Below are 21,825 nucleotides of genomic sequence, written 5' to 3' on the forward strand. Positions count from 1 at the left end.
CTAAAATGCGTTGGCAGCCTTGTAAATATCGCAATGTGCACAGCAGTGATATTTACAAGGTTGTCTTGCCCAGTGACGCCCACTTTGCATCTTATTAGAGATGCAAAGGGAGGCGTTGGGTAATAGGGTGCTAACATGCGCTAATGTATGTTAGCACCCTCTTATTAATAGGGAGATATTTTCTCTCCGCTTTTTTGGCTTTAAAAGCCAAAAAAGCGGAGATAAAGCCCTTGTAAATATGCCCCTTGAGGTCTGCAACATTGAGCTACTTGTCAGCCAAGCATCATTTTCTCATAACTCTTTATGTGCAGAGTTTGCATTGCCAACATCGCACATGCATATGTCTAGGAAATTGTTGAAATTCTGAAAATAGCTTTTCATTTCCTTTTTCATTTCCAGGAAAATACCCCATGTGAAAAGATTTTCTTGCCCACATCGGACAACCCATCATCAGATTAGGGACCACTCTACAACCCATCATTAGATTGGGGAGCATTGTTGTACTTTCGTAGACTCATGAACCCCAGTTACACTTTCTGTCCATCCAGGTGCCAGTTATGTCTGAGGAATTGGAGAAATCACACATGGCATCTCTGCAATTTATACCATACATGCCTGTCTTACCATTTTTATACACTCGATTCACACCTAAACAGTAGTCTACCACATTATCAAGTTTTAAATATTGTCCTGACATAATATTGTATTTAAAATATTGCCCACCACAATATCGGGAAGCTAAATAAGTGTGGTTAAGCATAGGTTTATTTCAAGGTGGAGTTAAGATTAGTAAATATCTACTTACCTATATCTGCTTACTATTAGGATACTGTGGTGTGTAGGAACCAGTATTAAGGCAGGAATTAAATTGTGTCACTAGATATAGTGAAATACATCCCTTGCACATCTTAAAAGCTTTGTGAGTTGCTGTGTGTGGATGAAGGTGCAGAACGTTCCAAATTCCTGATACTCTGCCTCAGAATCTTTGTACTCCAGACCTCTGTATTCAAAGCTCAGACATGAATGATCCAGCAGTTTTTGTGAGTTTTTAATATGTTAAGCAATGACTAGGAATGAAAAATATACCCTAAATATATCTAAGAAAATATATACATTTCATTGGTGTGTCAGTTGAAAGGGGCTGAAGTCACGAGGAGTGGAGTAATAAAAAGCAGAATCTGACAGTCATTTTACACATTTCTTTTTTTTAAACTCTTCCACTAATAAATTGCCAACAAAAATAGATGTTACAGTAATTCTGTTCTGGCTAAATTATTTGGTCACAAAGAGGCTGCATATTAAAATATATTTTTAGGAATCTGCGTCAGAGATCTTTCTGTACACAGCAGTTTTCAGGGGTTAATATTATCAATAATATACACTCTTTGGTTTTAATGCCCTTTGCGGAGAGTACTATGGTTTGTCTGGTCATAGACTTGACTTAATGTAGCATTGAGGGTTAATGTACCTGATGCAAAGCACATCATATAACATGCAGATCACAGATTTGTATTTTATGTAGATTGGTATGTGGGCTACTGCTTTGGACAAAGAGATCCTTTTGTAACATGAAGGTCATACCTTACAGTTCTTCTAATATAGCACATTTAACTATGAACCAGCATCCTGAAGCTGTATGAAAATTGCAAGGCATGAGTTCAGAACCTGTTTCTTTCTCAATCTGTCATTATTCGGTTGCTAATACAACTTTAGGTAGGAACACAATCTTTGGGTAGCAGCCCAGTCTTATTAGTACAGATAACCCCCAACCACTGTGCTACATTTTAAATCCTAACTTTGTGTTTCTCCTTACCATGCACTCTTAACATATAATACCAGAGTAGTATAGATGATATGTGACTCCTACACCGTGTACCATTACCTTTATATTGATTTACACATGTGCATGATCTATTCTCTATGTATAATTTGTGTAAGTCTGTGTGTGTGTGTGTGTGTGTGTGTGTGTGTGTGTGCATGTGTCCGTGTGTCAGTATGATTTAAAGTGTCCAGCACTCTGCATTTGAAGGACTACTACTACACAAGTAATACATACAAAATATGTTGTTAAGTACTATTTTAATTATTATGTGTGCAATTCTTCAACCAGACAGATAGCATGCATATCTCGCACATATAGTGGTTGAATAAAGTGATAAAACTGCTTACAAATTATACTTTTTCTTACATACTTGTGTAGTGATGACAAGCTATGTGCTTTTATTTCCCTCTATTGCATTGGTATCTCGGTATTAGGTTCCAGATAGTTCCCAGCCAGGATGGTAGTTAAACAAAGGAATGGCTAATGGCCCTTTAAATCAGGCCTTTGTTTTGGGCCCAGCTGGAAGTCAATATGGAAGTCATGGAAGTCACTGTCTGCAGGTGACTTCTTCAAACAGAAAGCATACAATGTGTGGTTGCTTTTGTTTGTGCCAGTGTCGGCAAATTACACAAGGACACATGCAGCATATTCCATTGGGTCTAGCCTGTGTACTGGATCTGGCTCAAAAAACAGCTGTTTGATCCAGGATCCAGCTTTCTCCGACTGATTTTCTGCACTGTTATGAGCTAAAACGTTGGGCTAGAAGGGGAGTGAAATATTGAAAATGAGCACTGTTTTAGGATAACAGAATTCTCTTTATTATTTATTGTGGAGCAATTTATTAGTAAAAAGTATGCAGGTGCAGTAGATAAAAGACTTTGCCTACAGATGTTATAAATAAATAGGCCCTGAAAACCTCTAGGGCCGATATTTAGATTCCCACAAAGCACCTGCCCTGGCATAAAGTCTCTCTTCCTGTCCCTGTCTTGACTGTGGGCAATAATTACGAATGATAATAACAGACAGCCAAGCCACAGTGAGAGAAATATAGTAGTGGCGTGGCAAACATCATTTGGTGGTACAAACAACATCAATTTCTAGACCATGGTCTGCATAGAGGCTCTTCAGTGCCATTTGGTGGAAATAACACACAGTCGAAACAAAGCAGTGTCGAAGCTGATGTTCCAGAACACTAGGGCTCTTCTGGATCACTTTCCTTAGAGTGCACAAGCACACAAGAGAGAAGGGCAAACGTGGGAATTCTTTCAAAAGTACCACTCCTGTACACTATCTGGCCAGGAATGCTCAAAGACTAGGGGCATATTCACAAGGAGCATCACTGAATTAACTGCACTTTAGCGCAGCCAAAGTTGTGATAAACGTACCTCCCGATTCACAAGCTGGCACCAGTTTATCCGTGATAGCATTCACAAAAAACATCGCCACAGAGGACCCCCACAACTATCGCTAATGAGATGCAGAGTAGGCGTTCCCTTGCCAAAACCAGACCTCATCATTCACAACGACCAGACAGATCTGTGATAAGAACACAAAACATGCGATTAGGCGCGTTAGCAGCGGGAAATTTACACCTGCTTTGACCTGGTGTAAAGTCAGACCACAGCCTGCACCACAAAAGGGCGCACAGCCCACAGCCACACTTGAAAACAAACAGATGCCATGGAGCAACTGAACATGCAGCACGGAAACCCAAGAGGGACACAACACCCACCGACATCACACCCAGGCCCGCAACACCCCCTCCCCTTGGCCCACCACAACCCTGGACCAAGAGACTGCACACCAACACGACGAATCCCACAACAAATATCCTGCCTGGTGTCACACAAGCAGGAAAATCAATATACATGCGTTGCCAGAAAATGAAGATCCAGTCATACAGCAATGTAATCACCAACACAAAACACCATACAAACAAATGACAAAACAACCATTCAGATGAGACCTAGCGGGTCCTTACTGGACAATCCATAGGACACAGCCTGGATCACTAAATCCAAGAGAAGAAGGTGTGCCATGCTCCCAACAAAGGCAAGAGAGGGAGAGAGCGAGGGAGAGAGATAGAGTGAAATTGCAAAAGCAGCGCAAGACTTTGCAGGGCACCTGTCTCCACATGCCAACATGTGTGCGTGCATCGCCATCGGTACACCATGAGCCCAAGACCGTGCCCTAATCTCAGCGCCAAAGCCACATCACATTCCAAAAACGCAAGTAGAAGACAGCCAAACATCAGGGATGAAAGCACCATTGTCCCAATGCAGAAGGTGGGAGGATACCTGCACCTCTGACCTTGGACCAGAACACACCTGGAACACCCTGAGAGAGATGTCATGGCAGCGGTGGACGACTCCCACACCACGCATAGCGCAAATGAACTATCCGACTCATCTACACCCCACACACAGAAGCCCCGGCCGGAGGTACCACCACATAGGATGCCCTTGACACTCACGGAAACAGCAACCCATTCAGCCCAACGTTGCACACACATTCGAATCATTGCTCAGAGCTGTGGCATATCCTCCACACAACTGACGCAGTTCAGAAAAGTGCAGGTTCCACGATTCGCACCAAGCAATGGCAGGCCATACTGGGCACATGCACAACCCCGTCACGTGGAACACTACCGTGCACGTATGCTACATTTACTGGCCGCAGTGCCACTGGCAGTGCTGCGGATCAGTTACTGGCTCAGCTTCCGCATTGCCTATGTCACCTGGATCCAGCTCTGGTTCCATTGCCGAACATGCACATTCAAGTGTACCATGAATGTCTGCCTATCCAACACAACTGTAGATGAATTGGACTATGACTTGAGTGTGCACCCCTTGTTGGAACATGAACAGAAGTGTAACCGAGACAGCCATGCATGGGATGCCTCGACATACTAAGTATGTATTGGTAGTTGTGCATGGGAGATTTCACAATTCCTTGTGTGCAGTGACCACACAGAGGCGCTTCCCTATTGGGCTGTATTGTGGATTGGTAAAATGGCATGGGCTAGGCACACCTGCCCAGACCATTTAATGGATAGGCTCACCCTGGTGTTCCTTGAACAGAACAACAACGTACTATTAGAACACATTGCACATGAAGCAGCGCGGGCATTCATGGACGAGTAACTACGTCCCTGCAGCCACATCCGATTGTTACCCACAGCACATGTCCCAACAACTTGTTGCATCATGGGGATTGCTCACATATCCCACTACAATAGAGGACACGTCTGCCATCGTACAGACTCTGGATGCATGTGCGTGGCACAATGCGTGTGTACACACACCAGTGCAAGGTGATGCAGGTTCATGATCGGAGCAACACAGCATTGTTTGGCAAAGTTGCCAATTCAGAGACACTGCTGGGGTAGAGCACACACATGGCAATGTAGCACAACATGTGAACCTGTCGGACCCTTTCACCTGAACACTGTCAGCAGAGCAGACAATAGGAGCACTCCGTTGGCAGAGCACTATGCAGAACCCATGGGCAGTGAGTCGTGCCCCTCTCATGGGGCAATGGGCAGACGCCAAAGAACATATGACTCATCCAGCAAGGCCAGGTTGGCTGGGAGCATTGCCATCCCTGATGATTGTTTTACATTTTTGCACCACCATTTCCTGAAGCTCGACATGTACCCATGCTGCATGGAAGTGTCTTCAGCATGTCCCTGACTGTTGTGGCCATTGCGTCGTCCACACTGACACGCACATCCCAAGAAAGTCTATGCCACCCACCTGGTGTCTAACTGTGAGGTGTGGATTTGAGTGTCCACTCGTGTGCCACAATGAGCATCGTCCTTACACAAGGAGGAATTGACTGACGCATGGGCAATGGGGATGGGTCCCTTTTGCAAGCTCAAGCTCTGTGAGCCAGACATTGTTTTGGAATAGGTGCTTGCCGACATGTGGACTTACGTGATTTCAGCAATGTGAGTATGGTGTCCAACCTCTGACCATGTGGAGCAATGTCACATGACATAACAGAATGTGTCCACACAGATGTGTGTAAGTAGGTATGTGTTATGAAGTTCTGTTATCACATGTGATGTAGGACACCACTCCTGGCCTTCTACCGAATTGGTCACTCCTACACATAGCCTTATTCAACACATGGACATGTGCCTGCATTGGGGGTTCATGAGATTATTGTTGATGTGAAATGGGGCCACAGCTAGTACTCACATTCAAAGTCATCCAATTTGCCATGTGTCTCAGGAATACACATGTGCATAGATGTCAGTTACCATGGTGTACCTTCATGATTCATGAGCAATCATTGTCCCTACATCCAGCCATACATCCATACTTGAGTAAACATAGTAATGTTTTATTCACATTCAGGTGATTGATGGAGCTGGAGCTGTATATAGCCATCCAAGCCCACCTCACATGGAGGCCCAGTGGTGGGCAAACCACAGTCCTTTAGGGATTGAGAAGTGATTAGGAAGTGGGAGGGTGCAGTCCTCAGCGGGATTGCTGTGTAATTGGCCAGCAGTGATGAAATGGGAGTCCGTGTCGGGGTCCGGGTGAATGTCGCTGAGTGTTCCGGGGGTCAATAGGAGGTATTTCCCAGGCATAGGTCATCACCAGGCAGAGACAGGGCATATGGCGCTGATGGATTCTACTGCCTCCTTCCTCACACAGTAATTCCCATCCCCTTTTTACGCCCCTGATACGGGTTCTGTGTCAGGTGTGTCCGGTGTGTGTCGTGGGGTATTGGCTGCATCACTGTGTGCAACTGACACGACAGACTGCAAGGGTGATGGAGAAGCATCAATTTATGCCACGGACACATCAGGGGTCAGAGCTGTGTGTGTCGATGTTCCCGCTGAAGTCATCTGGGAGCGGCTCAGTGGCAGCAATGGCAAGATGAAGTAATGCAGGGCATTGACGTTCTCAGTTACTACTCACTGGTGTCCAGCCATGGGAGACATACTTCCAGACTTCAAGGATCAGGATATTTCTATGATAGTGCCTCTCTGTCATCTTAAACACTTTGAACCTATTTCGCTGGAGAATATAAATAATCAATTATTGGCAGCGAAATCTGGGTCGTCGGGGGACATATGTTCTCTTAAAATTATGGCACTCCTTTCCCCTGCCTGTGCTCCGAAAATTCGGAAAATGTTCAATTCCAAAATTTTAACGGGTTCCATTCCGGTTGCATGGAAAGAAGCTTATGTCCGGCCAATTCTCAAAAAACCTAAGCAGATCCTCAGGTTTTAAGCAACTATAGACCGATATCTCTGCTGCCTCTGCTGGGTAAAATACTGGAAACCCTTATAAATAAACAACTTAGCCATTATCTAGAATCTAATGGTATTCTTGACCCCTCGCAGTCAGGCTTCCATCTGGGTTTTAGTACCGAGACCGCCATATTGGCGGTCACGGATTCGATAAGACAAACTCTTGATGATGGTAGGTCCGCGATACTTATCCTCCTGGACCTCTCCGCAGCATTCAATACCATTTCTCATCGACTGCTTGTGGAGATGTTACGGGAGTGTGGTGTCGAGGATCCCACTCTGGAATGGTTAAAAAACTTCCTGTCAGATAGAGGGCAAACGATTACCCTGGGTCCTTTCAGGTCTCAAAAACTTTTGTTAGACAAGGGAGTACCGCAGGGCTTATGTTTGGGCCCTACCCTTTTTAATGTGTATATGGCTCCATTGGCCAAGATTGTTCAACCTTTTAGGTTTGAGATAGTATCGTATGCAGATGATACCCAGTTGATATTTCCAATAGGGTCCAACCCAATAGTTGAGAGGCTGAGTTTTTCGACGGGAATGCTTGCCATCTCAAAATGGATGACAGAATGTTGCCTTCAACTCAACCCAGAAAAAACAGAGCTTATGCTCGTTGGAAGAGCCACTAATATTTGTATGGCCGACTGGTGGCCTTCCCAGTTGGGGGTGGCCCCCAGTCCCTCCTCCTCCGTGAAAATCTTGGGAATACATAAGTTGACCATGAAGGACAATGTCAAAAACATTGCTGGTTCTTGCTATTATAGCCTTTGTCTATTACGTAGGATACTTCCCTACCTGCCAGTGGAACATCGCAGAACGGTGGTCCTGGCAATGGTTGTGAGCCACCTGGACTATGGGAATGCGCTACTGGCAGAAGTGGGTGAAACTAAGTTAGCCAAGCTTCAAGTTATCCAAAATACTGCAGCGAGGATGGTCCTCAATCGTCCCCCAGGATCTCCATCACTCCCTTTGCTCAGAGAGCTGCACTGGCTTTCATTGAAAAAGAGATAATTTTTTAAGATCTGTTGCCTTAAATTTAAAGCTATCAATGGAACGGGTTCTGACTATTTGCAAAATAAGCTCTGTAAGCAGCTATTCAGTTGTAATCTTAGATCAAATTCATTGGCACTTTTGAAGATCCCCCGCATTCGGCGTAGCTGCATGGGGGGCAAAGCTTCCTCGTATATTGCTCCCAAGTATTGGTACTCGTTACCAGAGGCTTTGCGTAAATCTATTTGGTTTTTAGAAAACAACTGAAAGCTTTCTTGTTTTAATGCTGTGTTTTTGTTCCTGCTACTTGATATCTGACCTTCTCTTTGGTTATTCTCTAGGTAAGCGGTGAGATGACCCTGGGTGAGTCATGCGCTATACAAGAGGTCACTAACATAACATAACATAACATCAAACTTAGAATTTGCATCATTTGTATCCTTACCAATACATACTATGACATGCAGATACTTTTTCCATTGTAATCAAACAATACAAGACCATATAAAACTCTGATAAAATGTCTATTATATGAAACAATGATGAGTCGAGTTTGTATACTATCTTAATCTTGCCAACAGTTTCCACTGCAAATGCTAAAGGCTGGAGCACTGTCGGATTGCCTTTGAGAATTTGCAATGATTTCTGTACAACTTTTTGCACCCCCAACAAATAAGTTCCTTGCATGCCTTAGTTGCCTCTGGAATGGTTGTTCAATGTGGTACCATTACTCCATTAATCTGCTTCCAGCCCCAATCATTTAAATTTGGCAATTCTTGCAGGAGCACTAAAGTCTGACCCCAAACATGGCTCACTTGATACGCAGATCTTTTAAATTGTTGAACAAGGGTATCTTGTGTAGTTGGGATGTTTTCAATAGTTCTGTTGTCACTTGCAAACATGAATTGGCGAGCACCCTTTTTTTATGCAATTGACAAGTGCGGCTATACATTACTACAATGAATCTCTCAATATTTTCGAAGGGAACAGGATCAACAGAACTTGGTCAATCTGACAGAAATGTAAATGTGGTAGTAGCAGAAGATAGTGCCATCCAGGTTTCATAAGGTGATTTCTTCCCTCTCCCATGAATATATGACATGGTGTTACAACCTGTACCAGCGTGGAAATGGGCAGAGATTCAAATATATCAATGCCTGAAGCTGCTGCAATACTGTGAGTTGGTATGTAGTGGTATGTAGTGGAACTGTTTTTTTAAAATGAGCAATTGCATGAAGGACTGCATCGGTATGCTTGAACATATCATTACTTTGGAATGACCTTCAGTTGCTGCATAGGAAGAATGAAATCCTCTGTCCGCTTCCTCATGTTTACAAGGTGATATAATTTCAAAATTCGTAATTTGAGTTGAACTTGCAACTTTACCCTGACAGGGGACAATTACTTGCTTCCCTTCAATGCTAATAAGTTGCACATGCCTACTCAGTAAACCAAACAACTCTGTCTTGTTTTCATCTAAGGAAATTATGCCAATCTTTGGGTACAGGAGTGTTAGATTCAACTCACTGGCGAAGACCCTCACCTCTTTTTTCTCTAACACTTTACTTGATGCATCCAGTAGTATATTTCCCACACAAAAGCCAACCGTTGCACGTTCCTTGCTTGAATTTCTATGTAGGGTTTAAAAATGGTCACAGCATAATCATAAAATGCTTTACAGGACTTGGAGGGGTAGCATATTTGCTATAACTGCACCATTTAATATATTTACAACCAGCTCTCAGCAGTGTTGAGTATGGTGGTACTTCCTGAAATGCAGTCCAATAGCTGCAGCTTCTGTCCTTTTATGAGTTTCCCATTCACAGATATAGATGAAAGAAAAGTCTGATTCCCATAATTGAAAAACATCTTCCAAATCACCATTTCTTGCCTGACACCTGATATATAATCTAGCAAACAGATTGCAATTACTTTTTAACAAAGATAGTTTGTCTTTGGACTCAGAAGTGTTATGCAGGCTGATGCTAAGTAATTGGAGGTTGTTCCTTGGTATTGTATCTGTTAAGGGCTTTGAACACGTTTGCTACACCTCTTGAAAATAGGAGTAATATTATGATCTACCTATTTCATGTGCTATTTTCACTGACATGGTAACTGTAGAAGGCATAACTTCGTTGCTGTCCAGATTGAATAGATCACTGCTCTCCTCCATAAACAGATTACCACTGGTTGTGGGTGTTGTAATACGGTATTGTTTTGACATGCTACTCATTTTCAGGCATTAAAGAAGACGTGTTGTAGCTGAAAAATGAAAGGAACATATTAGTATATAATACATATTGATAAATGTTGATACATGTTAATAATTATGAATATTTACATGACAGTTATAACAGATTTGAATTTTAAAGTTTTCTACATGCTTTTGGTGGCCATTTTGGTTGTATATTTATGACGTCACAGTCTAGATCCAACATGCACATGACATGCACTGACAAGTACACATCAACTTCTCTGGCAAATTTGACACAGATCGGAGGCTTTAAAATTATTTTTTGATATTTGTCTGCCAACTTGGATTTCGATTAGACTATATGGCGTTGCATACAAGATCCACTTGGAGTTTTGCTTTTATATGATTAATATTACAAAGACGTTTGTCAGTAACAACTTTTATATTTTTATCACAAGGTGAATGATTTTCGATAGAAAACAGGCTTAACAGCTGTTCTATGATGAGTTACAACAGCAGATTCATTCGACTTTGGTTTTTGTTGCACCTTTTCTAACAACTATTTTCAACTATAATTAAGCTAACATAGGTTGGGTTTAAGATGCTTGCATTTATTAATTTTTTGTGACATAGTTGACCTTATCAAGGATCCTTGCTCTGTAACATCCAGAACTCGAGTATCCATTAACTGCCTGGTGATACATTCTACATAATTTTGGTACACATATTGAATATGAAAGTTTGAAAATGTTTGACTGATGTTAATGAAACTCCAGATTTTTCTTTTTAATTATGCTTTATATGCCACTTACCTGCATTGTTTGCTGTGCTTAATATCCTTAACAAGGAGGCATAATAAACTTCTCTTATGACTACCTGTGATTATTTTCTAACTAGAAAGAAGGTAAACTTGAATTTTTATATTTAAACTAAAATTCCATCTACATAACATTAATGAATTAAAGTTTTAGATTTCTTCCCATTTGATAATTAACAACACACTCATGATATAGATTTTGCTCTTTGCCACTTCTATAACATATGTGAAGAGAAGCATAATCGCATCACATATTTCCACAAAATGATTCATTTTGAAGTTCACTGTTTTGAGACAACTGTGCAATATTTAAACGGGAATCAACTATTTGGAGGCTCATTTATCAATCCTGTTTAGAGTACTTATCTTCAGGTATCTACTAGAAGTGCATTCTATGACAAATAAGGTAGATTCCCATGGGTGCACTCCGATGGTACATTGTTTACTCTTACAATAATTTGAAAATAAGTCATACATTTGATTAACAGTTTTTTGGATTTTGTCTCCTTGTTGCATTGTGATGACTAACATGCCCGTGTGTGTTTTCAAAAAATTTCTCATGGCATAGACCTGCGATGCCTATTTGCAATTTGGGGCCCATCAGGAGAGGGGGAGGGGTACAGACCAGCCGGAGACGCAATTTAAAGTGTGACAAAGCCCGCTTTATTGGAAGCAGGTGCACCCTAACAATGCCATAAACCCTTGGCCTGTGCCGTACAAAACTAGGCCTAACTAAATATGCATTACCTAACAACCCCCACCCCTAAAATGGTTCCTCCCGAAGAACAACATACACATAAATGCAAACTGCACGATGCCTGGCTAACTGTTACATATTTGTCATATGTACACTCCCCCCCCTCAGTCCAGGAACACCTCAGTCCTCATATCCTGACCCCTCCCCCCCTAGACTAGGAAAAAGCGCCACTCGAAAGCCCACTACGGCTTTCGACCCCCCCCTTAGGACACCTGCACCCTCGGATACCTACGCACCCCATAGCCCAGTCCGCTGCCCCCGTCAGCTGCACAATATATAACTCCATCCCACACCGGGACCACTGGACACAGTCCTCCTTAAAGAAAGACACTGCGCCCTATCCCAACTCCGGGTGCTCCAGCCTACCCAAAACCTCCGTCTCACAACCACCCCCCATCTCCATGCCAGTCTTCCTTCTTGTCCTGTCAAGGGCCGCCGACCCCTCTGCTCCCCTCCAGACATGCCTAGGGACAAACTCTGCCAAAGGACATAGCACCCCGCCCACTGCTCCCGCATCTCCAGTCAGTCCCATTCCATCTGCTTCACCAGAGCTATTCCTTGACACTGCACCAAATCCGCTCCCCCCAAATGCATGACCAGCACAGCAGGGCAAACTCCCCCCCCGCACAACATTGTTCAATGCCGGAACTAACTTGTGCCAGCGCCTACCCCAGGTTCCCCCCCCCAATGACAACCCACAACTGGTCGAATAGCTACAAATTGCTGTTCTTGTGCCTGTCCCCTGCAACCCCCTCCGCTCTTTTAACAAAGGATGACCAGCACAGCAGGGCAAACTCCCCCCTGCACCACAATGTTCAATGTCGGCACTAACTCATACCAGCGCCTACCCCCGTTCCCCGCCAAGGACACGTAACAACTGGCCAATTAGCTCCAAATTGAGGATCCTGTGCCTGTCCCCTTCAGCCCCTTCCGCACTTTTAACAAAGGATGACCAGCACAGCAGGGCAAACTCACCCCGCACCACATTGTACAATGCCGGCACCAACTCGTGCCAGCGCCTACCCCCCCCGTTCCCCACCAATGACAACGCAACAACTGGTCGATTAACTCCAAATTGCGGTTCCTGTGCTTGTCCCCGTCAGCCCTCTCCGCTCTTTTAACAAAGGAAACGGCCCACCATGTAAATGCTCATCGCCACCGCAGTTGGTCCCGCCACAGCACCTGCAAAGACACACATGTAAGCAGCGGGCAAAACATTTCTGTCGTTACTCCATGCCTACCCGCCGCATCCTGACATAAGTGCGTCCCGACTCTTACGGGTCCTCACCCATACACCGTAGGGCGTGCTGCAGGACCCACAACCTTGAGCCGCCGTCCTCTCACCGGTCCCCCACCATCCAGAACTTTCACATCTCCCTGTGCCCTCACCCCGCTAGTCACCTCCCCCAGTCTACTGGGCACACCGCCGCCAACCTCCCCGGCCCCAGCACCACCCAAATTGCCTAACCCCACCACAGCATCCGCACGAATGCCACCGCCGCCAGTTGGGCCACAATCATCCCCTCGACACTCCTCCGGCCTGTCCCCGTGCCGTCCACTCCGAGCGCATACCTTCCTGCCAAGCCTGTTCGTACGCCTCGCATGTGGGTGTCGCCCCGACGCCCTCACCCAGTGCATGACCCGCGGCCCCCCACCGACCAACGCTCCGCTGGCACCGGCGTCTCAACCTCGTCCGCCTCCATGGCTAGCTCACGGACCCTCCGCCACGATGCACGCTATCCAGCGTTCGCAACCTCATTGTCCACCCCCAGCACATGCCGGGCCTGAAACCAAATGTCACGTTCCAAGCATGCCAAAACGCAAACGCGCATCAACTGCCCCTGCAGAAACCCAGCCGACTGCCCGTGCACCACCTGCACGCCCGCCACATTGATGACCCGGAACAAAACCCGCTTGGGCGCCAAGTCCTGCGTCCATACCGTAATGGCCACCACCAAGGGGCACAATCCGAGAAAGGGAATACTCCCCCCCCGCCTGCCAGTGAGCCGGCCACTGCGCTGCGCACCATCGCCCTGACCAGTAACGGCCGAAACCGCCGACTCTCGCCGCATATGAGAACTTCACGATGTCCCCATTCCCAGACCTCCAGCGGCGCCGTCGGCACCCCATTGAAGCGCTCCAGGAAATCCAAGCACATGCGCAAGTGTTCATTCGATCCCGCCGCCAGGCGTACCTGATGATGCGGTAGCGTCAAACCCGACTGCGCCAGCCCCAATCGCCGGCGAACGTTCGCTCCGCCCGCACCACGCGGCATGCGAAAGTCAAGTGGGCCCGGTAGCCCCTGCACTACCCCACTGTCACCATCCGCCTGGCCAGCGTGTCTCCCACCAGTGTCACCACCACCGTCCACTCATCGCTCGGTAGGCGTGCTTCCATGGCTGCTGAGTCAAGCTCTATACCGAGAAAGGACCGCATCGTGCTGGGCCATGATTCTTCTCCGGCACCAAGGGGACCCCTCGGTAGCCCATGAGGTCCGTAAAACCATCCAGCTGTCTCTGGCAGTCCGTCGAACTAGGCCAATCCACCAGGAAGAAATCAATCAGGTAATGCGTCACTCCCTCTGAGCCTGTGTGCCAGGAAAAAGCCCACTGCCAGATGGAACTGAACCTCTCGAACGATGCACAGGAAACCGAGCACCCCATGGAAAGCGCGTTGACCACAACGATGAAACCGTCGAACTGGAACCCCAGCAACTGGCGCCCCACCTCATGTACCGGCAGAAACCCAGACATGGAATTGAATGTCGCATGTCGCCATAAGGGCACCCTGTCCCGCTGCCGTCACCTACCTCTGCGACACGTCAGCCGACGAGTACGACCCGCCGCTAGGCCCGCCGATCTATATCCAGTCACTGACATGCCCCCCCGGCCCGACAGGCTCTGAATCAACTGAAAGCGTCTCGGCTCCTTTTTTAGGAACAACCCTGATCGGGGAAACGATCAAATCGGGCAGGGGCAGCTCATGAAACGGGGGGGGCACCATCCTTCCCTCCCTGACCACCCTGAACAGCTTCTCCCGGACGATCCCTTTGCGCACGTTCACGGGCTGCAGGTCAGCATTAAATTATTTATATGCTGCAGCCCATAAAAGAGAAACGCTGGGGGCCTGAAACCCAAGTCTAACATTTCTCCCAGCGCAGGGCATAATTATGCAGTTATAGAATGATGTGTATTCTATTAAGTGAAGTACTTGACCAGGTTGGGAAAATGCCAAACGGGAAAGAAGGACTAGTAAAGCCACTCTCCCGGGGGACAGCAGTGTTGTGGTATAGCGCTCATTTTTTTTTGTTATTTTTTTTTTTGTGATGCAGTACCATTCTAAAACAAACTGCTTCTTGGAACCAGGTGTGTTAATGTGGACCTAAAAATGTACTGCAAAGATGGTCTATCTATCTTTTGGCCCCGGGTGCACCTCTGAACCTCAATCACATGACATCCCAGACTACGGTGCCCTTTAAAGGAGTGACATATGGGATCGAACCAATGACCATCAGCTTCAAGCACCACTACACTAGGGCGCTGCGCTAAACCCGCAAACTCTCCGAGTACCATAACACTAGGGTGACCAGATTTTTAAAAACCAAAAACCTCTACATTTCATAAAATATATGTTGGACTACAATTTCTACATTGCAGTGGGGCGTAGAGCGGCTGAAACGACAGAGCGCACCAACGTAGCAAACAACACTGAGGCTCTAAGCGGCATAAATAAAATACATCTAATACACAGACTAAAATAGGCCGCCCCCATAAACGGGAGCCTCCGGACCGCCGCCGCCGCACCCACCCCCTCTGTCCCGGCGCTCGCCAACACTGTAACCACCACCCCCCTTTTCCTTGACTGTACCCCCCCGGCATCTGTCACAACCTGCCCCCCCCAGCTTCACCAAGACCCCCCCGTGCATCCATACCCCCCCAACACCTGGCCTCCATGAGGCGTGCCCAAGCCACTCCCCGCTCTACCACCATCCTTACCTGGCGTCAAGGCTGGCATCCGCACGGGAACCCGCCGCCCAACCAGTTTTGCTGGGGCGGCCGTCACTCTCGACGCTGCCCGCCGGGGGCGTACCTGAAAGACACTTCCAATATCATTACTCCTCACCCCCACCCCCTCCCGCATATCCCCCTCCTCTGCGACTCCAAGCTCTTAATTACCCCACCGTCCCCCCACTGCCTCGCCTGTCCCCCCACAGTATTCATCCGCTAATCCCCACCTCCTCCCTATAAATAAAACTCTGTTTAGCATCAGAGAAAAATTCAGCACACGGAATACCACAACAGCCACTCAGAGTAAGGTTGATCAACACTCTATCCCCATCTCCCGGCGGCCGTCGAGACCCTTCGGGATGGGGCTGGCGGGGACCTATCCCCCCGTCATCTAACACTCTCTTGTGAGGGGTCCCACGTTGGAGCGCGACCGCCCATACAAGGCTGAGCCGGCCCATCCACTCGGTGAGTCGGAGCCACATGCTGCTCACCCGAGCACCCAGCCAACTGTTCCTGCCAAGAAAAAAGGGGGGGGGGAGTCCAGCATGCCGGGATTACTCGCCACCCCCTACTCCCCACCCCATCCGCGTGCACCTTCCCCATGCTGCGGAATGCCCCCCCGCCTTGCTGGCCACCCACCCCAACCACCCTTTGACCCCCCACTCCAACCCACACCCCACCCTCCCTCCGCGCCTACCCCCCTGCAAGCCCCACGCTGTGCGCCCCACCCGCCCAGAAACCACCGCCCCCAACCACTCCCACACCCCCAGCTCCCCACCGCCCCTCCCAGATCCAGCCCCTGGGACCCCCCCAGCCCCCTGTCTCTCCCCTCCCCCGGCCCCAGCACGTTGTCCACCCCGCCAGCCAGCCCCCTTTTTGCCCACACCCCTCCCCAGTATGTACCCCTGGCAGCCCCCCCGGCTGCCCCCCCCGCCCCTTCCGCAGTATGCGCTCCATTTCCTCCACAATCCCCTCACCCCCAGCCTCACCTGACGCACTCTTCTGGCCCCCTGCCCCCCGCGAACGCCAGCGCCGCCTTATTCGCGCCCGTGCGCTTCTTGCCCTATGCCGTCCCCCCATCCCCACCGCCTCTCCCCTCGCCGCCAACCACCACCCGCCCTCTCGCCCCGCCCCCCGACACCCGCCTCACGCTTCGGGCGAGACCGCAGAGGCTCGCAGCATGCGAGCACTGTCGCCGCGGCGCCACTGGCAGCCCGCCCCGGGGGGCCTTACCCGGACTCCTCGCGCACCTGGTCCATTTGGCCTGCTTCAACCAGGAGGCGCAAGGCCCCCCGTACCTGAGGATGCGCCATCGCCTCGCTGTCCATGCTGCCGCTCCAATCAGCCCTCCCGTAAGCGTTGTGACCGCCGCAATCCGCTCACACCCTCCTAACCACAACACCCTGGACTACGCCCCTACCCAAAGCGCCCACTACCATTACACAAATGCCCTACCAAAATCGCCCCTGCCTAACCACTGGCTGCCGAGTCACTGTCCCTAAATGGTGGACAGTGACCTGACATGGCCGGCTAAATACCCCCACAAGCCCAAGGAGCCCAATCCCAGCCCAATTACATCCCAACGACAGCCCAACCAGCCCAAAACAGCCTCGCCCCAGTCTCCTGCCTGTCAACCCCCCTCTCCCCTCTCCCGAGGCACCAAATCTCCCCGGGGGTGCGAGCCTCCCTCCGGTCGGCCGCCCCCCGCAAAGCACCATTGAATATTTTTGTAACATATTCATTTCGGTTTTACTTTTACAGTCTTTACAAAGAAGAGGTCAACCCGTAGTGTACCTACGTACCTACGTCGCCCTTCTACCGGAGTCGGGGTCCGGTAGAAGGGCGACGTAGGTACACTACGGGTGCCGAGCGTCGAGGGCGGTGTGCCAAATACGCTCCCACCCCCCTTCTGAGACCTATGGTGTTTATTCTTAACACCTCAAAAGTGCAGAAACGATCAGTGGAAGCCTCCTAAACCAGGAGTAAATTAGGAATTAACCCTTTATTCCTAATTTTTTTGCACTTTTTCACATTTTTTATAATTTTCACATCTCATGTCCCTAGGTAAGGGTGGGCCTTAGAGTGCCCATACCGCCAGGGTTTATCACACCCAGTCCTGAAGAATTGCCGGGTAAATTGACACCGTTTCGATGGCAAGAAACATGTTGACTACTCTTTAGGATCCCACCATTCAATTAAAAGTGGACTGGATCCTTTAATACATTTTAAAATTTTCTGTCTTTAGTGATCATTAATAAAATTGCTTCAGATACACTACTGACAAATTTTATACCCTCATCACTCACTAATTTCTCATTTTCACTCAACACGCCCTATATTCACCATCCAGCTCCGCAGTAATCCTGGCGTTGCAGCACACCAAAGAGACACTCGGTCTCTTTGGTGGGGCCCGATGATGAAGCATGTCATCACTAGGTGGTGAGTGAGGGCCTTCTAAAAACATTCTAAAAACATCCTAGTGTGGTTGTTACTGAGCTCCAAGCGTAGTTCTTTTTGTCCTAGACACTCTTCTTTTGTTTATTGATTATTGACCGGGGAACAAGAGTGTCAAATATTCTCCCTACCTCTCTTCTTGATATTTAATGTCATCTTGAATAAGCTGTGTTGTTATACATTAGTTGAAGAATTTAAGAAAATATATAATCTATGTGGAAATAGTTCATGATTTATCAGGTGTATGCAAATTCATATAAAATCTTAAGTAACACAAAACAGTGGGATTCTGGTACAGAATTCTATGGGTTAAAAAGGGGTGGAATAACTTGAATGTGCATTTAAAGAAAATTGCATATGCCTGAATCTGAAACATTTCTGGGTGCTCTCGAACTATTTAACACTGATAATTTCAGGTGTGCTTACCATCTTGCTCTTCCTCTCCTTCTGGTATTCATTTGCAATATATGTCTAATCATAAGTGCTTTGCTTTATTTGCTACATAAAAATGCATTCATGCATTAGCATGATAGCCCAAACTCTCAAAACCCATCGCATATGATAATAGTCATTAGGTAATGAATTTCCGCATAAAAGCTTTCAATTCACTCTTTATGGGCACTGTGCCTAGCCATGTGATAAGGTATTATCTCAAATTGTGCTTCAATGTAACTCATGAGACATATTTTGCTCCTTTCAGATTTCATGGTAGGGAAGGAGGAGTGCTGCTTTGCAAGCAGTTTATGTTTCACAGTAACTGTAAAGTAACATCTGTTTCTGATGCTACTAGCGGGCCAGCAGCACTGATTGTGCCACCTACTTAAGTGACCTTTTAAACATGTCTCAAACCTGCTATTGCAGCCTGTGTGTGCTGTTTTAAAACTGTCATTTCAACATGGCAAAATAAACCTTTTGCCAGGCTTAAACCTTTCTTTTAAGTACACATGCCACCCCATAAGGTAGGGCCTGGGCAGCCCAGAGGGAAGGGTGAAGTGTATTTAATAAGGTAAACATGTACATTTAAGGTTTACATTCAAACTCTTAAATTTGTTTTTCATTACTGCAAGGCCTACCTCTCCCAAAGACTAATATTGGAGTTACCGTATTACATTTCATAAGCTGTGATTTCGAATTGGGAGTGGGTAACCAGTACACGTTTGATGTCTTTGAAATTGTAATGAAAATTCCTAACTTATGGTGAAGTCAAATTTTTTATTACAATTTTGAAAATACCACTTTTAGAAAGTTGCAAACACATCAAGAAGATGGATTAAGTGCTAAACCTTTTCAAACAAGCATCTTAGGACCGGTTTCTGGGTGTCACCCTGCATCAGCCAGGTTAGCTTGAATCAGTGGGGAACAGGGACAAGACTGATTTACATATCGCTGGGTCCAATCTGCGGGTGGCAGTGGTAAGCAAAAGAACAGTGGATTTAACCGAGATCTGTGACTGGGGATGAATACTTGACAATGTTTAGCATTCCATCCATCAGCTTTTTGTGCTGCTAAAAGTCACTTTTAGAAAGTTGTCATTTTTCTACCTTGGCCATTAGAGCCTATAGACTGTACCTGGGTCACATGACTGGGTGTAGCTGATGGTTGAGCTTTGTGTATTCATTTTAGATAGCCACACAAAATTGGTGTGCCTGGATGGGTCATCACTGGCAAGATAGAAGGGAAGAGCTGGCACAAACCCACTTACACATGAATAGGCTGTGTCCTGCGTCCCCACAATGGACTGTTAGTTAGTCTGGAGCCAGGACAGGGGAGGCAGGATGACTGGGGAGTTCAAAGGGAAACCTCTAGAAGATTCTCCTCCCACTTCAGAGGCACAACTGAGTATAAATACTGGACCTCAGAGACTCACTCTTTAGTACACTTCTGGACCTGTGGCTACCCGCCAGGAAGAAGGACTCCTGAGCGGCTGAAGCAGTACCACTCTGCTAAACTGCCGCCCTGCTGGACTAATGCCTTGCTGTGCTGCTGCATTGCTGTGCTGACCTGCTGCCCTTTTACCTGGGTGAGAAGGACTGGACATGTTTCTTTTGAACAAAGAACCCCAGAGTGACTCCAAGAGCTAGTTGGCTGGCTCCATCAACCTTGGCCCATCTGTGAGTCTACCCTGCCAAGTGGTGCCTCCCCAATCCTGGACCCTTGGAAGTGGGTTAAGGTGCCCTGCCAGCCTCTGTGGATCCAGTGGAACCAACTCAGATCCTCTACTGTGCAGCTCAACCCAAAGTAGAACCAACGCGTCGCCTCAACTGCACAAACACCCACATTGCATTGCAGCCCATCACCATTTCAGAACCGCAGCTGCATGCAGTATCCTCAGTGCAAGCCCATACATCCCTCGTGTATGCCAGCCTCGATGATGACTCCGTACTTCACATCACAGCTTCACAGCTCCTCAGAACCGGCGCATTGCCCGGACTGCACAGCACTCCCTCAACTCCAGACTTTGCAAGCCCTGGTTGACGGGATCCTCGATGATGATGTAGGACCTCGCACCACATCCCTGGCACATCTTGGAACTGATGCTTCGCTTTGGCTGTGCAACGCATATTTGTATCGGATCATTGCAATGCTCTGCAAACCAGGATTTAAGACAATCTTTTCAGCGAGCCTAACTATGACTTTGTCCCTGTCCCACGTGACCGGATATCCACAGTCAGCGATTTTTCCAATAAAATCTTTAAAATATATTTCCCTGGTTCTACTGATTGGATGTTTGGCAATTTGGTCTTGTTTTATTTATTAGACATTACTTCATGTTTCCCAGCCTTATGTGGGTGCTTTTTTTGTGGTGTGTTGTCACTGTTTAAAGTGTTGCACAAATACGTTACACATTACCTCTGAGTTAAACCTTATTGGTCTGTGCAAAGCTAACCAAAGGTTGAGCAGAGGTTTATTCAGGGTTTGCTTGTGACCACCCTGAGAAGGGTTGTGGTTGCTGCTTAAGAAAGGTTTCAAACCCCTAAACAAGTAACCCAATTTGTTATAGCACCAAAATCCAATAAACCTGAACCTGTCATGCTTGTAAATTAAAAACAAACCTATACTTCAGCATCTTAAAGAGAAAGATATTTTTTGAGATCCCAAGAGGACCAAGATGAAAGTTGTCCCAAAAACCTTTTGACATTGTACAATAGCATATTAAACTTCTTCCTTTGCTACATGTCAAAACTACAAAAGAAAGGTGTGAAAGAACTGTATTATTTTTTATGAGACCCTTACTATAGGTTGATACATTTGTCTACATTCTAATTCCACAAAAACAGTGTGATCTCTAACAATTTTAGAGAAATCAAAATGAACTCATTAAGACTAGACTCTATTCTCACTTCACTGACCCAGTGCCAACCACCATATTAAAAAACATTTCATCAGTACTCATATATTGGATGAGTCTGATTAACTCTTCTGTGACTTGAGAGGTTCTTCCTTTTAATATGTACTTTGAATATACTTCTTAAACACTTGAACATCTTGTATCATGTATATGATGATGACACACAGCT

This window comes from Lissotriton helveticus, chromosome 6 (genome assembly GCF_964261635.1).
Source record: "Lissotriton helveticus chromosome 6, aLisHel1.1, whole genome shotgun sequence".
Lineage (NCBI taxonomy): Eukaryota > Metazoa > Chordata > Amphibia > Caudata > Salamandridae > Lissotriton > Lissotriton helveticus.